The following is a 12,895-nucleotide window of genomic DNA, read 5'->3' as shown; positions in this document are numbered from 1 at the left end:
TGTTTTTAATATTTTATTTTTGAGAAAGAGAGAGAGAGAGCGTGTGAGCAGGGGAGGGGGAGGGAGAGGGGGGGGACACACGATCTGAAGCAGGCTCCCCTACTGACAGCAGCAAGCCCATGTGAGGCTTGAACTCACCAACCCTGAGATCATGACCCAAGTGGAAGTCGGCTGCTGAGCCGCCCAGATGCCCCTATCCATCCACTCTTTATTGAAGTCCACTCCCAACCCAGTGTGGCTGATGCAGCCTTTCTCTTCCCACCAACCACCGCCCCCCCCCACCACTGGCAATGGGATTTCAGCCTCCCTTCCAATAAAAATAATAGCTACTAATTTTGAGTGCCTATTAAATGCAAATCCTTCACAAACATCATCTCTAAGGCTTACTACCTCTTTGCAAGGTAGTTAATTACCCTCTCCATTTTCAGATGCAGAATCTAAGACTTGGAGAGGTTAGAAATCTCATCAAGGAAGTTGCTGAGCCCATATGTGAATACAGGTCTGTTATGCTCTCAGGAGCACTGGCTACCTCCCAAGGGGATTAAAATTCAGGCAAATTTTCAGCACCGATGTGACCCCCTCCTTCTGAATCCAGGACATCATACATGGGGGGAGGGAACAGTAAACTCCATCTGGATTTAGGACCAAAGGTCCTACAGCCCTTTACCTGCCAATCACCTATGGTCTTCCTGATACCCCAAGATTGCAGCTGTCCCAGCCTTTCAGGTGGCCAAGCTCTGTAAGACCATTTGGCAGGAGTCTCTGGTGCCTTCTTTGTCAAGGAGGACCCACACCCCACTGAGCCTTGCCCCACCAAGCCTCCATAAAGCCCCTCTGGGGTTCTACACTTCCGGACTTATACTGCTATAAGCAAGGCTCACTTTCATAAGATACATATGGCCCCTAAAACTACACCTGAGTTGCATTTTTTGTGAATCAATTCTAAATACTCATTGGCTTACACCATCACTTCAGATATCATTGTTAATCTCCAAACTCTCTTCACTGCGAATTGACCACCAGATACTTCAGCTTAAATTATCATCCCCCTGCCCCCTCAGGGCACTCCAGTGGCTCAGTTGGTAAACCATCTGACTCTCAATCTCAGGTCTTGATCTCAGGGTCATGAGTTTGAGCCCCAGCTCAGGTCTTGATCTCAGTGTCATGAGTTTGAGCCCTGCATTCAGTGGAGGCTACTTAAAAAAAAAAAAAATCATCCCCCTCTGCCTTCCCTACTTTTCCACAAAAAGATCCATAAGCTAACATTTAAATGTACCAGGGAAGCTTACCATTAATGCATTTCCAAGGGGAATCATCTTAAAGTGAAAAAATTGCTCCTTGAAAAGGAAAATCATCCCCTAAGACATTCATATTATGAATTGGATGGTTTTTTTCTTGGTTTTAATGCATCATATTCCATGTATATACCTAGGGGTCTAGTCATAAACTAGTACTGTAAAATGGGTAATTTGCTCAAAGAGAACGAAGAAAGAAAGAGAGGTAATGAGAATGAATATAGATTTCTGGGCCTTTTTGTTACGGGTTAATCACAGGTCACCCAGCCAGTCATTCAGGACTCAGTTTCTCTCTTTGACACACAGAGCATAGATCTTCTGTATATTTGATGAGGCTGTCATGAGATCTTAATGAGGCTCTCTGGTTAAGGTCCTTTGAGATAAGCACAAAGTATTATTAGAATGCAATCCATATGCATCTATTAAGAGAGCAGCGTCTCACCTACCACTGCTTGCTAAGTGCCCCCCACCCCTGGCCAGGTTTCTATTTTCCCAAAGTGCCAGTGCCTGCATCATTCCTAAAAAGGAGGTTTGGCATTGCATCATTCACACTTTTCCCCAAGGCCTGAACAACAAGACAAACAAAATGGCTGTAAGGTCGAAGACTTGGTCTCTGGCTGCTGCTGGAATTGTGCGCAGCAGTATTTCCCCTGGCAACAGACAGCTGCTGTGTTAGGTGTGAATCAAACATGTAAACCTCTGGAGATTTGTCTTTCACTTCTCCGAGACACAACTTAGCAGAATTGCTGAAAATATGGTGACACATTGCCTTCGCACAGGGCTGTCAGGGAGACGGAAGAGAGGAGTGAGGATTACTCTTCACTAGTGCTCAGGAGGGACTCCAGTCCCTATCCCCATCCTCCCCTGGGCCTCCGTGCCTTGACATCATCTCTCTTCTCCACTCTGAGTTTCTGGAACTATCAGACTATAAAAGCAGAGCAGGCCCCTAGCTGCCCCAGACACCTTGGATGGTGATTACATCCCTAGAGGTGCCAGGACTCTGTCTGGAGACCCTGGGCAGGAATCAGGCTAGAAATGAGCTTGATTCCTCCATCTGTCCCCTGATTACTTTGGCTAGGAACCTAATCCATGTGTACATACATGCAGACCTGTGTGCACACACATGTGTGATCCCTGAGCTAAAGGACAAAAATTCTCTCCAGAAATGCCAGTAGTTACAGCTGCATTCCTTTGTCTTTCCTGTTGGAGGGTTGATGATCCCCTGATGATGTGTGAGCAGGAAGACACATTCTGCATCCTCCTCCAATGATGGATGTAGGCAGGCTTAACGATGTAGAAGCTGGGGGCAGCCAGGCAACCAATAGAAGCCTATCCTGAACTCTCGCACTTGGGGCCCAGGGGATTTATTTTATGTCATTATTATTTGGAACACTTGGCATCAGTTTATATGTCAATGTACACATATCAGCTAGGAATCCCAGCCCATAAACTGTTTTCTTTATTTCCTGTAGCCTAACCTGATTTTTTCAATTTAAGCACCCATTCCACAAACTGCTAGAAAAGCAAAAAACAAAGATCAGATCTACCAAAGGTACTCTCTGCAAAATGGTACCAGGGCTATGAGGCTTTCTATAACACCAGGCATCAAGTAGTGGGAATGAGCAGCCCTCTGATCTTTGATGCTCTGTCCATTCAGGTTTCTGCTCAGACAGCTACAATCCCTATCTGTGATCAGGTCCAGAAGCTCCCTGCTGCTGTGCTACTTCTCTTGTGGAACAGGAATCTTTTACACAAGTATTGTCTTGTGGACCCCTTGCTCTCCCAGGCCTTCCTTTCTAGCATCTTGCTGCTCTCTGGAGACAACCCTAGCAAACAGATCACAGGCCCCCTCTGCTTTGATAACCAAAGCTATTTACTCCTTCCTGCCCCAGCCCCAGGGGAACCTCTTTTGAGTGGTAAGACCAAACTGCCTCAGAAAGGAGACTTACAGATACTTACAGATGCTGACATTTGGGGCTGCCCATGGGAAAACAAACAAACAAACAGGTTTCCTAAAAGCCCCACTCATGCACACAGAGCTTCCAATGATGTTCTTAGTGTTTTACTCTTACACACAAGTGAACAACTGAGGATCGCCAGACCTTAGAACAAAATCTTGAACACAAAAGAGACTAAAATAAATGATAAAAAGGAACCTGGAAGAAACAGAAAGGATTGAGGGAACAGAATAAAAAGTAAACAAACTAAAACAAAACAAACCCATCATTAATATCCTTAGAGAAGTAGGAGAAAATATTGCATTTATGAAATAAGATCAGAGTTTTGTTTTGTAAGAAATAATCAGAGAAAAAGCACAAGCTCTTGGAAATTAGAAATATGATAGCAAAAAAATAAAATAAAATTTAGAGGATAAAGCCCAGTGGTCTTATTTCTAACTAGTAGGAATACCAGGGGGAAAAAGCAAACAGAGAAAACAGTGGGAAAGAAATTACCAAAGAAATAATATAAGCAAATTTTCCCCAAAGTGAAGCATAAATCTCCAAATTGACAAGACCTACCAAGTGCTCATACTGAATGTGAAAAGTCCCACATCAAGCCCCACATCATTGTAAATTCAGAACCCCGGCACATAAAGGAGATCCTAAAAGTTGAGACAACAGAGTGAGGGGGACCAGGGAACAGACCAAAAATGATGAGCAGGAATTAGAATGGCATCAGTCTTCTCAACAACAACATTGAAAATGGAAGACAATGGTAATGACTCCAAAATTCTAAGTGAAAATAAGTTTAAGCCTGGAATGCTATCCCTCCCGCCCCCGCCAAATCAAGAGTACATAGAGAATGAGATTTTCAGTCAGAAAAGTCTCAAAAAAATTTTATCTCCCATGTATTCTTTCTTAGAAAGCTACTAGTGTCTGGAAAATATGCTCTGTTAAAGTGAAAACAAGAAAATAAAAAGAGAGGATGGGGTAGGAGACAAGAATTAGGAGACAAGAGAGAGGTGAAAGGAATTTTCAGGAAGTCAGCAGAGGAAAGGGTCATAACAGCTAGACAACAGAGAGAGCAGCCAATCTCCATACAAGGTCAGCAGACTCCAAGAGAGCCATCTGGGAGGGGTTGAGGGGGTATCTGTCAGGCTCGACAACATGAAAATGTTATTGAGCAATGTTTCACAGAGCTATGGGCGCATATTTTGTATGTGGAAGAACTTAGTCAACTGTTGATATAAAACTAAATGAATGAAAATTAAAGGCAATTATTAACCCCAGGAAAAATTTTTAAAAATGTGCAAGAATTGATATGTAATTAAAATACATTAATTGGTTTAACAGTAAACAATATTTATACAATTATGATAACAACAGCATTGTTAACCAGAAACAGGGGCAGGGTAGAAGAAGACAAGGAGGGAATGTACATGGGTTTAAAATCCTCATTACCATAATAGGAAGTCTATAACTAACACCTAAAATTGATAAGTAAGCAGCACATTCTGTGAATTGGAAATCTAGGGGAAATACCAGATGAATAACTTAGAGTTGAAAGTGGTTTTCTCTTTGGAAAAGGAGGTGGGGCAGAAGGGAGACAAATAAGAATAGCTGATCTTTATTATGTGTTTTTCTACAAATATAACTTAAAACTAAGTATCCAGGAGTAGTTTTATTTAAAATAAAAGTATATTAAGTAAATATTAAAACTGAACCCCCAGTCATGTATGTGAAACAGATAAACAGGTCTGACACATAAACAGATCAGTAGAGAAAAGAACTACAGGTGCTACCTATACTCAGGTAAGGTGTGGACACCAAAGAGAGGGGAGATGACCAAGAAATTCCTGACTTCTACTCTTTCATCTTATCCAGGGACATTGCTGCCTGTGTGCATATACAGATGTGGCTCACTTGTAAAAACCTGAGAAGCAAGGTAGAAACTCACCAAACACTCCTGGAAAGGTGACAGGGTCTGTAGGTTAGGACGCTAAACATGAGCATCACACTGCCTGCGTTTGAATCCTGGCTTTACCACTTACTAGTTGGGTCGTTTTGGACAAGTTACTTACCTTCCTCAGTCTCCTCAAATGTTTCTACCTCAGGGGATTATTTCAAGGATTCAGTGAGTTATTGTGTAAAGGGCTCAGAACAATTATTGGTATATTTCAGTATTCTCTCAACAGCCACCAGGTGAATCTGCTGAGTGCAGACACTGGATAAACAGTGTGTGTGTGTGTGTGTGTGTGTGTGTGTGTGTGTTGGGGAAGGGGTGTGGATTACAAAAAGCTCTAAGCCTATCCCTGCCCTCTAGGAGCTTAAGGAGAGGGTAGGGATTGGGGAAAAAGAAACACCTGTAAGTAGGCATTTTACCAGTACTAGTGACCAGTAGCTGGATGCAGAAAGAGGGGGGGGGCGGGGAGCAGGGCTAGTTTCCTAGAGACAGTGACTGTCAATACATGCTCCATGGGAGGGTCTAGGAGACACTCTCTGGATGGTAGCATCAGTCTCCTTTCTCTAGGAATTTCTCCTTCCCCTCCCACCTCCATGCAGTAGAAGCAGAAGCTGCTACTGCCTCTTTGCCTCCTTGGCCCAAGGAAACACATCCAAATCAAGTTAGCCTCTTACCTGAAAATTTTGGACACAAAACTGAGACAGAATTTTTTTCCCTCTTGATTTCTTTGTGTTAGGACTCATATGTCAACATGAAAGCTATTGGTCATTTTTTTGCCATGGGAACTGGGAACTAGGAAACAGAAAAACAGTCTGCAAGCAGAGAAAAGGGTGCAGCCGACGCACAGATGGACACCAAGGCAGGAAGAGAAACAGGGCTTCTGGGTTCCTCAGGCTCTGCTCACTGTTTCTGATGCCAAACAGGCTATATCCCTGTGTAGGTTCCACGGAGACCCCAAGTACTCTGGCCACCCCCACCCCCCATTTTGTTAATGTTGCTTAGAGTTGAATTTATGTGGCAAACCAAAATTTCTTTAGTAAAAGAGGAGGTCCCTCCACTCCTTGCTCCTGTACAGGCAGCAGAAAAAAAAGATTTGACCATATTCCCTGATCTAGTGAGACTTTTGGTAAGTGTAAACCTGGAAAAACCCAAAGGAGTCCCTGGGGTTGCATTGAGAAGCAGTCTGGCTCTGGGCCCAGACCAGAGCAGCTCTGCTTCCTGGGAGGGACTTGGACTGTGGAACAGGCTGAAAGAGTGGACAGAAACTCTGGGCTGTGGGAGAAGTCGAGGCTATCTGGCTGAGGCTCATTCAAGCTTGAAGTACAGAGGCTGAGGTGGGAGGACTGACAGGGAAGGACCAATAAGCATGGCAACAGGAAGGCGAAAAGGAGTGTCAGTAGCTACTAGAGGCAAAGGTGAACTAGAGGAGGGGGTGACAAAGCAAGACTCCGGTGCAGGCCAACGAGTGGTAACCCTTCCACCTATTAACTCTGGCCTCCTCTGCCCATTGTATGCTAGGCAGCAAAACTTGGGGTCAAAGGAATGAAAGGCCAGCTTTTTGAGGGCTCTGCTATGGAGATGAGTCACAGAATTATGGGGTGTTTCCATTGTGTTCCTCTTGGTGGGTATGGCTAAGGAATCGCTGATCAGCAGTTAGAAGCACCACTCAAAGCTACAATTCAAATACTCCAAAGAGCCAAAGATCAGAGGTTGGGAAACCTGGTAAGGCTTCCTGGAGGAATTAGACCTGGAAAGATGGATATAATTTAGACGTTTAAAGACCAAGCTTTGGGAATGCAAGCTGATGCAGCTACTCTGGAAAACAGTATGGGGGTTCCTCAAAAAACTAAAAACAGAACTACACTAGGACCCAGCAATTACACCACTAGGTATTTATCCAAGGGATCCAGGTATGCTGTTTCAAAGGGGCACATGCACCCCAATGTTTATAGCAACACTATCAACAATAGCCAAAGTATGGAAAGAGCCCAAATGTCCATCGATGGATGACTGGATAAAGAAGATGTGGTATATATACATACAATGGAGTATTACTCGGCAATCAAAAAGAATGAAATCTTGCCATTTGCAACTATGTGGATGGAGCTGGAGGGTATTATGCTAAGTGAAATTAGAGCAAGACAAATATGTGACTTCACTCATATGAGGACTTTAAGAGACAAAACAGATGAACATAAAGGAAGGGAAACAATATAAAAACAGGGAGGGGGACAAAGCATAAGAGACTCATAAATATGGAGAACAAACAAAGGGTTACTGGAGGGGTTGTGGGGGGGGGGGATGGGCTAAATAGGTAAGAGGCATTAAGGAATCTACTCCTGAAATGATTGTTGCACTATTAGTTTTGATGTAAATTTAAAAAAATAAAATAAAAAAGATTTAGATAGGCAAATTAGAGTTCTGAACCCTATATTTCTTTTTTGTTAAATTATGTATCATAATTATGATATCTCTGTTCCATTGGTTAGGATTAACAGTAAGAATTAAATAATATCTGAAACATACTAGGTGCTCAATAAATGGAAATCGAATGTGAAAAATAAATAAATAAATAAAGACCAAGCTTTGCAATATCCAGTAGACACAGAGGATTCCTCTTTGTAGCTCCATCTCCTGGAATCGTAACACAGCAGATCCTCAGAAACTACCTACTTAGTTGAATTGGATTCCAAGCAAAAGGAATAGCATAATAAAGGCAAGGGTTTGGGCTACGTATATGGGGCCACACGTAGCAGTCCTGTGTGTGGTAATACGAGGCACAAAATAGATCAGTGGAAGACATATTGAAAAACAAGTTGAGGCCAAGGCTGTAATTTCGGAATGGTTGGTCCGTTCTTGAACTCCCTGAGGACAGGGGCCATGACATTTATCCTAGCCTGCCTCATCACAGGCTCAAGGCCTGTGCAGAATAGACACACAGAAATTAGTCCATTTAATTAGGACCTAGTGCACAGAAATTATTTTTGCACACAACCATTTATATTGACATGGTAAATGGTTCGGCGTGTAGACTTATGTCTGAATCCCACTTGACTGTTGGGGGTATACTTTTTTCTGACTCCTTATGTTTTCATGCGAAGGGACTGCCCTAAAGTTAGCTTTTGTGTCCCCAACTTGTTCCCTAACTTTACTCAGTCCTACTAATGGCAGTAGCAACTCCCTGGTCTGAGTTTGGAAAAAGGAACTGGGCATATGCCCAGAGTGGCTTGTCCTCAGGAAGCCTGCAACCCCTACTCTATGCTAAGTTTAGTGGGGCCTCAGGAGAAGCTTGCAATTACAGAGTTCATTTCAGTTCAGGAGAGCCTATTAGCAGACCCATTTGGCAGCCCTCTCAGCCAAGCCTTCCAAACCAGCTTTTATCTGTAATAAAGTTGACATTTTCATCCTTGTATGCCTGACTCCGGAGTCAGACGGAGTTAAGAACTCAGGAAATGAGTGGGGGAAAGAAGTGTTAGTTATTGACTCCCTGAAATCCCAACTCTTACTGGCTTGAGAATTTCTTACCAGTAAGATGGTTATGATGATAATAGCCATTATATAGGCTTTAGTGAAAATTCCAAAAGATAGTATGTTAGATGCTTCTCGGTTCAGGCTGCTATTCACAAAAATATCATAGACCAAGTGGCTTAAATGACAAACATTCATTTCTCTCAATTCTGGAGACTGGGAAGTCCAAGGTCAAGGCATGGGCAGATCCAGGCTGGTGAGAGCTGACTTCCTGGCTTGTAGATGGCCACCTTCTCACTGTGTCCTCATGCAGCCGAGTGAATACTCTGGTTTCTTCCCCTTCTCAAAAGGACACTAATCCCATCATGGGGGCTCCACCCTCATGACTTCATCTTTACCTACTCATCTCCCAAAGCCCCCACCTCCTAATACCATCTCACTGGGGGGTAGAGTTCAACATATGAGTTCGGGGGAGGGGACAAAAACAAGCAGTCCATAACAGATGCTCAGTAAATGTTTCTGACATCCTCGTCTTTAAGCATATCCCTACGAAGGCAGAGTGTGTCCTATTCTATATGTCTAGCATATTTTTTGATGTTTTGTAGAGGTTCGAAAAGTGGAAATGATCATTGTAGGGTCTCCCAGCGACTGATTCATTTCTGCCCATATATTTTAAAACAGTTTATTGAGGCATAGTCAACACACAGTAAAGTGTACATATTTAAAGTGTGAAATCTGATGTTCTGACATATGTAAACACCAGTGAAATCATCACAATCAAAATAGTGAGCAATCAACTACCACCCGCCCTCTCAGATTCTCTCAAATCCCTTTGTGATCTCTACTTCCCACTTTGCCCTGCTCACCTGTCCCCAGGCAGCCACTGATCTGCCTTCTGTCTCTAAGGATTAGTTTACATTTTCTAGAGTTGCATATGAAGGGAATCACAGCATATTCTTTTTGTCTGTCCACTCTTTGAATATAGTGAAGGAACACTGATCCTGAAGTCAACAGATCAGGGCTCTTGTTCTAAGTAGATAATAACAGGTTGTATGATCTTGGACAAACCACGTAATCTTTCTGTGCCTCAGTTTCCCTTATCAGTAAGATGGGGAATAATGGTGTCTGCACAACCTCACAGATTCGTTTATGGTAGAAATACTGCATAAGGTATAATACTAGAAGACTCCTTAGTCTCTTCAAGCAAATAACTGACTCTGTGCCTTCTTTTGTCAGGGAAGTGTTATACAGAGTGGAAAAACAGAAGTAGCTCACATCTTCCTGGCTTTAGCTTTCTCAGACCCTAAGCCTTGATAAGGGCATATAGGTATGTAGAAAAGTAAAAGGAGAAGGGATTTGTGGGCTCATAATGATGCTGTCTTAGGGAAGCAGTAGGGAGGGTGTAGTGAATATTTCTCACCAGGTTCTCCAAAAATCCTTCTGATCCACCTCCCTCCTGATTCCTCTAATACCTGAGTGTCTCTGGGATTCTGAAGGCATATGAACTTGTATCTTATCAATCAACACCCCCCTCTTCTCCCTCCTACCCCCTCTGGGTTCAGGTTTGGCCTCTATCTTCTCTGGTAAGTCATTTGTCATTTCTCCATCTGCTATCTCCATGTATTATTGTGGGTTACAGATGTGATCTAGTTTCACAAAGCTGAAGTTTATTTTGCTGTTTCTTATTCTCCTAGTGGTTTGTGAGTTATTCATCAGAGAGGAAGGGTACAGAAACATCTTCACGCTGCCTCCTTGAAATTGGAAACTAGTGATTTCTTTGCCTGCCACTTTTTTATGAAGATATGATTCACATACAGCAGAACACACAGGTCTTAAGTATTTTAGGCTGAGGAGTTTTGACAAACATATCACCCATGTAACTCACACCACTAGTAAGATCTAGAACATTCTCATCACCCCAGATAGTTTGCTCATGTCTCTTCCCAGTTTCCTGCTACCATTCCACCCCATCCCATCCCCAGCCAGGCACTTACTTTTCTGGTGTTTTTGTTGTTCTTGCTTTTCCCATTGATTGGTTTGCCTGTTGTAAAATTTCACATAAATAGAATCATACAGAACGCAGTGTTTGGCTTCTTTTTGGAATTATATTTATCAGTAGTGTATTCCTTTTAATTGCTAAGCAGTGTTTTCTATGATATGATAGACCACAATTTGCTTACCTATCTTCCTGTTTGTTTTTTTCAAGTTTTGCTTGTTGTGAATACAACTGTTATGAATATCTGTGTACATGTCTTTTTGTGGACCTGTTTTGAGACCCGTGAGTGGAGTAGCTGGGTAAATACATATTTAGCTTTAAAGAAATTGTCAAACTACTTTGTATGAGCTTGTGTTCACACCAGCACTGTATAAGAATTCCAGTTATTCCACATGCTTGTCAACCCTTGTTGTGATCAGGATTTTCATTTCACATATTTTGGTGGGTGTGCAATGGAACCTCACTGTTGGTTTTGGCCTAATTTTTCCAAATGTTCCCTCATCATTGGTAGAGCCTCTCAGAGCTCTGAACAGGGGTTTCTTGGCACTCTTTTGGGTTGTCATTTGTACGTCACAAGTGTGGCTATTTATGGGCAAGAGAGAATCATTATGAGGCTATGCTAATAGTAATGCGGGTTTCTGTGTTTACAGAGGGCGGTGACTGTAGCCCATTGGGAGATGGCTCCCTGGCAAAGAGAAATGTTAATGTGTCATTTGCGAACTTAGAAAAGAGGCCTCAGAGGCCACAAGTGAAAGATTATATAAGCATTGACATCTATTTAAAAAAAAAAATCTAGCTTCATGGGTTTGGTGCTGTGGATAAAAATAATTTGGAGGCAGAGAAAAGATACAAGAAAAAGTTTTATAACTAAAAAATAAAGAAGCACTTGGAAACCCATCGAACTGTTAAGGACACAAAGCTGTCTCAAATGCTGGCACCACTATTTACACAGTTAGCTGTTGGCAAACTGTTTGATTTGCATTTTCCTAATGATTGATGGTGTTGACAAGTTTTTTAATTTGGTGTACTGGCCACTAATGTACATCCTTTTGTGAAGGGTCTATGTAAGTCTTTGAGCAATTTTAAAGATTATTCTTTGTTTTTCATTGCGTTCTAGCAATTCTTTACATATCCCGGCTACAAGTTTATTGTCTGATGTGTGTTGTAAACATCTCCTCCCAGCATGCCTTCCCTGTTCATTTTAACAATGTCAATTGATGAACAGAAGTTTTACATTTTCACATAGTCTCATTTGTCATTTTTCCCTCTTATGCTTAGTGCCCTTTGTGTCCGAAGAAACATTTACCTGTCTCCAAGCCAGAAACGTATTCTCCTGTTTTCTTCTAGAAGCTTTATGGAAACTATGGCTTTTTGAACTAGCCTCTGAGAAACCCTAGAAAGGCTTTGAGGGGAAATGTTGAGGTCTAGCCACCTTAACCCTGACTTTCTAGTTCCTTTGCTTCCTCCTTCTTCTGCCCCCACCTCAGTCAAAGCAGCCTCTCACTTCACTTTACGTATTGAGGCTTTAACTAAAATTTCACTTGACCAAAAGATCCACTTTTTCTCTATTTCTTGTTCCTTGAATACAGGAACCATGCAATCTTTTATTCTTCTTTCTGTCCTACGTACCTTGTGAACACTTAATACAACTTGTTAATTGAAATAAATCTAACCAAACTTGAAAATGAGAAGAGAAGGTCTACTCAGTTTAGCCGAACCTTACATAATATGTACTCCCGGGATTCCAATCTGGGCCAGGCTCTGCTGAGGGGAGCGAGGCTCCCAGTGAGAAGATCAGAGGCCTCTGTCTGCAGCAGGGCTCCATAGGAAGCAATAAGAAAAGCATCGTCTTACACTTATGTAACCTTTTACTATTTATAAAACACCTTCATGTACCCCATATCCAAAAAAGAAAAGAAAAGCTCCTAAATGTAAAAAGACCTTTCCCTACTCATAAAGACGAGCGAATACCCTAGAGTTTTAAATATATGGGGGCCACGGGGAGTGGGGAGGCTGGCCACATTTTCAATTTGAACAGAATTCTGGCCCCTTGGAGTGAGGAGAAAAGACACCCAAATGGCTCTTTCTAAGTTCCCCACTACCCCACACCTTCCCCAAAATTCCCACTGAAGCTCAAGATGAGCCCAGCTTTATCCCTTCAGGCGAAGGTCTTTATCCCTGGCAAATGCAAACGCTGTGGGAAAGACGGGCACACTTTAGTCCCCCTCCGCGG

The sequence above is a fragment of the Felis catus genome, chromosome F1 (assembly GCF_018350175.1).
Source record: "Felis catus isolate Fca126 chromosome F1, F.catus_Fca126_mat1.0, whole genome shotgun sequence".
In the NCBI taxonomy this organism is placed as follows: Eukaryota; Metazoa; Chordata; class Mammalia; order Carnivora; family Felidae; genus Felis; species Felis catus.
The sequence above is the reverse complement of the archived record's forward strand: the minus strand, read 5'-3'. Positions refer to the sequence as shown.